The following is a 5,328-nucleotide window of genomic DNA, read 5'->3' on the forward strand; positions in this document are numbered from 1 at the left end:
TGGTATTATTTATATATTAGGATTGAAGATATCTCTTCTTTTGAGCCCTTATCTAATGAAATCTAATTTATCTAAATGGAATTCCTAATAAAAAAAAGTTTTTATCGATTTGATAGATATCCATCGATATATCTAGATAATTATCTATATCAATATAATGAAATTATATATCTATAAAGGGGTAGATAAAGATAATAAAGAGAGATAAAGAAGGGCTTTTTTCAAGCCTTTATTTTCTATTTTTTATACAATGTATCATAGTAATTATCCTTTTTCAATTTGGGGAGAGATGGCTGAGTGGACTAAAGCGTCGGATTGCTAATCCGTTGTACGATTTTTTTGTACCGAGGGTTCGAATCCCTCTCTTTCCGTTTCTGTCAATTACTTGGTATTTTTTTATAGTTGAGGAAAGATGTGGAATAGATAAAATGTTAAGAACATTTCAAAATCAAGCAAGGAAAAAAAATCTGATTTTGTTATTCTTCACGCCCCGGATTACGTCCCGGGTCATTAGATAGGAATCCGAAAATGAAGAGAGAAACAAAGAATATTACTACTGTATAAACAAATAGTTTGAGAGTAAGCATTACACAATCTCCAAGATCATTTTTTTTTTAAGAGAATAGATTCTCTATTTTAATCTGGTTTGACACCAAGAAATGCAGTGAAGTTATTTCTATAAATAGGAAAAAATTTTAAGAGTTGAGTCCTTGATTACTCAAAATTGGATTTCATACCCACAATTCTATATTGTGGGGGACTCGAAGAGGGTCGTTCAAAGGAAAAAAGTAAGAATAAGAAAATGAGAGTGATCCAGATTTATCATAGCTATAGAATAATTTCAATATTGGATTCAACTTAAAGCTTCAGACTGTATGTACAACTTATCTGATCTTATAACTAGTTAGAATCTTTTTTTTTTTTTTTCTAGTAAATCATGAATTTGTCTCGGACAGTATTAAAAATATTATCGAAAGCTTACAGCAGCTTGCCAAACAAAAGCTAATAGAAAAAAGAATAGAGGTATTACTGGCATAACATCTACTATTGGATTCAAAAAAGCGTAGGCCTCGGGCAATTTGGCGACGAAAAAACTACTTGAATAAAGGAAAGAATTAAGACAGATACCGATGAAACTTAAGATATTAAGCATAACAATTTTTTTTTCTTTGTTCTTGAAGATAATTGTATTTCTTTTGATTTGATTGAGTTATTAATCCCCTATTATTGCTATGATATAAGGGATAAGGGAAAAATTAATAACATAAAGTAGGTCAAAAAACCTTTCTTTGATTTGAACTCAGCCAATCAAAAATCCTTCAATTCTCAAATAAAACGAGAATAGAAGAAATCCTACTTTCATACAATATCTTAATGGAATTATATGTAATGATCAATAAATTGAGTTTAATTGGATCTATAAACGTATCAAAATCTGAGCAACAATCTAATTTATTCTATAAATATTTGTACTGGAATTGACGACTAAGCACTACCAATATTAGTGTTTATTAGTGTTGAATATAAATGGGGCGTGGCCAAGTGGTAAGGCAACGGGTTTTGGTCCCGCTATTCGGAGGTTCGAATCCTTCCGTCCCAGAGTATGCGTATTATTATTATATATAATAATAGTATATTATAAGATATATGGAAAAATATTCGATATCAGACTATAGATTGCCGTTTTAAACAACCTTATGCTTAAGAGTCTAAATATAGATCGAATGTGATTGTTCTTTATTATTTTCTTATAATGATGCATTTCAGAAATGCGAAAGCCTCTATTATTCTCTATCTCTTAAATGGTTTGTGAAACCCGAGTATTTTTTTTCTGTGGATTTCTGAATTATAAACACGAAGGTCTTGTGTTTTTGGCACTAATGGAATTGAATTAATGGTCTTAAGAAACTTAAGACCTATTTAGGGTTTAGGGTACTAAATTTTAGAGTCAAATAAAAAAAAATAGGTAGGAACAATCGTTTACTCTAGATCTGTTTGACTTTCGCCTTATACAAGATAGTCTAGCACCTCCGAAACTAGTCCAGTCCCCCGTAGGATCCTTTTTTTATTTATGATGCATCTACTCGATCTAATTGGGGGTAGATAGGAGTTAATCCATAACGGAAGATATCAATTTGAATATCTGCCCGAATCTGATTAACAAAGAATCAAGTTACATATGTAACATATTATGTATTTCTTTTCACCTCATTTTTTCGTATGTTTGTCTGTAATGAATAATTGTAAATCCAAGTAACAATTCATACATCTTTTTCACTTTATTTTAAGGAAAGATTATTGAGTCTCTTAAGTTAAATAAACTAGGCAGAAAATGCTGATATGTATGTATTGTTATTATCTATTTTTATCGTTTTATTTCTTTTTTTTTTTTTTATTTTAGATCTATCTAATTGATGGGTTAATCCCGAATATACATTTATTTATCATAATCAAATGTAATAAATCCTTTACAAAAATTTATTCAAATAATATTATAATATAATATTTAGGTAGTAAATTTTCAATCAAGTAAATCTTTTTAATTATTTCTTATGAGTCCTTGGTACTCGAAGAAGTGTTAAACTCGTGAATCCATTCTATGAAGAAATTGAAAAATGGAGATTCTTAATTATTCGTAATTAATTATTTCTTAATTGATTTTATAGAAATTTCAAAAAATCTCTCTCTATCTAGAAAATATCTATATATAGAGAAATAAATATTGCACTCATACAAAAAAATGTTATTGATACAATATATACAATAAAATATGGGTTTCAATAAATTGAAGTATTGCTAAGACTTTTTCAAAAACTACCCATGTCATAAGAGTATAGATTACTATGGACCAACTAACCCAATGACTATACATGATTCCATAAATGAATCAATTACATACCAGTTCCAAGAAATTAGAGGTTATGGTAAAACTTCGTTTAAAACGATGTGGTAGAAAGCAACGTGCGACTTGAAGGACATGATCCACTGTGGATTCTTACACCCACCATTTTATATTATATAGGAATGAAGATGCTCTTGACTCGACATAGTTTGTTCGGTTGCACTCGAGCTCTTTTTTTTTTTTAGGGTTTTTGATGTAAATAGTACATGATGGAGCTCGAGTAGAAAGTATTGATTCATTTATCAAGGGCAGAGATCTAGGGTTAGTGTCAATCAATAAGTTAAAACTACTTCGTAAGTATAGGTTCGGTATACAAATCGAAAGGATCCAATTCGAACAAGTTTCAAATTCAAACATCAAATTGGATTAAAAGTGTATCACACGAGAATCCATTATTTATATGATTCTTTGATAAAAAGGAAATCAAAAAAAATGGTATGTTGCTACCATTTTGAAACGATTAAAGATCACCGAAGTAATGTCTAAACCCAATGATTCAAGGAAAGGATAAAGGATCCCGGAACAAGTAAAAATCTTTTTCAATTGTCTCAATAACTAAACTAGATCAGAATGAAGAATCGAAATAGATTCTAACGGAGACAGGCAAAAATAAAGAGGTTAGAGACCGCTCAATAAATGAAATGCTTAAGCTTAAGGGTTTTTTTCCTTTGCGTGAGAGTTATCCAACTTGAGTTATGGGGATAAGAATGAGTTTTTTTTTTCAAAAGAAAAACAAAAGAATAAGAAAAAAATTTTTAAATCATAGTCTAATTGATTTAATAATCTATAGATCTATTTGACATTAATTAGAATTCTATACATAACTTTGAATTTCCTCGAGCCGTACGAGGAGAAAACTTCTTATACGGTTCTGGGGGGGGTACTTAAAATTTACATCTATCCCAATGAGCCGTTTATCGAATCATTGCAATTGATGTTCGATGCCGAAGAGAAGGAAGAGATCTTCGTAAAGTGGGTTTTTATGATCCGATAAAGAATCAAACCTATTTAAATGTTCCTGCTATTCTATATTTCCTTGAAAAGGGTGCTCAACCTACAGGAACTGTTCATGATATTTTAAAGAAGGCAGGTGTTTTTACGGAACTTCACCTTAATCAATAACCGAAATTCCATTTTTATTAATGAAATAAAAAAACGAGGGTGTGATAACTTAACTTGTATATAGCTTTGACTAACCTTTTCTTTAGTATTTCCCCCTCTCTCTTGTTCTATTCATACTATACACTTATTACCTTAAAATTGCGTCTTCGCTAATGAAAAAATCGATTTTTATTTTATTGATATAAATTGATCTAAGATGAATAGAAAAAAAATATATCGGGTTTATTCAATCCACAAACCCGATATATTTTTTTCTACTTCTTCCTTAATTTCTTCTTTCGCCTACATCTTTTATGTCTATCTATGTTGATTATCTCTATAGTGCCAATCTAAGTACGTAGTTTTTTTTAATTCTTTTCTATTATTTTAATAGAATTTATTATTATTAGAATATTTTCTCTTATTCTATTTTGTTAACTTTATCTAGTTAAATATAGTTATTCAACTCAAATTGTTATTTCCATTTGTTTTTTATTCATTTATAATTCTTTTGTTTTGTCCATTATAGGCGTTTTTCATTATTCACATTAATATTGACAACAGTGTATCAAACAAATATAATCCGATTGTGTATAAATGAAGCTAGTTATCTCCCTTTCATGACCCTTGCTTTTCACGCACATGATGGTCTCATTGTATTTTTTGTGATACAAAAAATTACTTTTGTGTAAGTGATATAAGAAGTTTTTTTTATTGCAATATTTTGATTACGTCATCTAATTTCATTTCTTTTGTTATTTTGATTCCGATTGTATCTACACAGAAAAATTTTTCATATTTTGGGGTTGCTAACTCAATGGTAGAGTACTCGGCTTTTAAGTGCGGCTAGCATCTTTTACACATTTCTATGAAGTAACAGATTCGTCCATACTATCGGTAGAGTTTGTAAGACCGCGACTGATCCTGAAAGGAATGAATGGAAAAAGCAGCATGTCGTATTAATGGAAAATTCTAGTAATATTTTTACCTTACTAGATTAGGCCAAACTTGTTTGAATTCTTGATGCGGAAAAAAAAGTAAAGTCGGGTCGAATGAATAAATGGATAGGGCACTATGCTCCAATTATAGAGAAATAAAAAGTAACGGGCTTATGTTCTTAATTTGAATGATTCGCCGATCTAATTAGACGTTAAAACTATATTAGTGCTTGATGCGGGAAGGACTTTTCTTATGAGTGAGTTATCCATTTTTTTCTAAGTCCTAACTATTAGTTACTCTACGTTATGAGGTAGAGGGGAATGTGTAGAAGAAGCAGTATATTGATAAAGAGTTTTTTTCCAAAATCAAAAGAGCGATTGGGTTGA

At 29.9% G+C, this 5,328-nt stretch overlaps 1 non-coding gene across 1 annotated transcript; it reads left to right on the forward strand.

The window, feature by feature from the left end:
• Window positions 1-283: 283 nt before the first annotated feature.
• TRNAS-GCU (transfer RNA serine (anticodon GCU)) lies at window positions 284-371 on the forward strand. The gene has a single exon. It is a non-coding gene; the product is annotated as a tRNA-Ser (tRNA).
• Window positions 372-5,328: the final 4,957 nt, after the last annotated feature.

The sequence above is a fragment of the Cucumis melo genome, unplaced genomic scaffold (assembly GCF_025177605.1).
Source record: "Cucumis melo cultivar AY unplaced genomic scaffold, USDA_Cmelo_AY_1.0 utg001584l, whole genome shotgun sequence".
NCBI lineage: Eukaryota > Viridiplantae > Streptophyta > Magnoliopsida > Cucurbitales > Cucurbitaceae > Cucumis > Cucumis melo.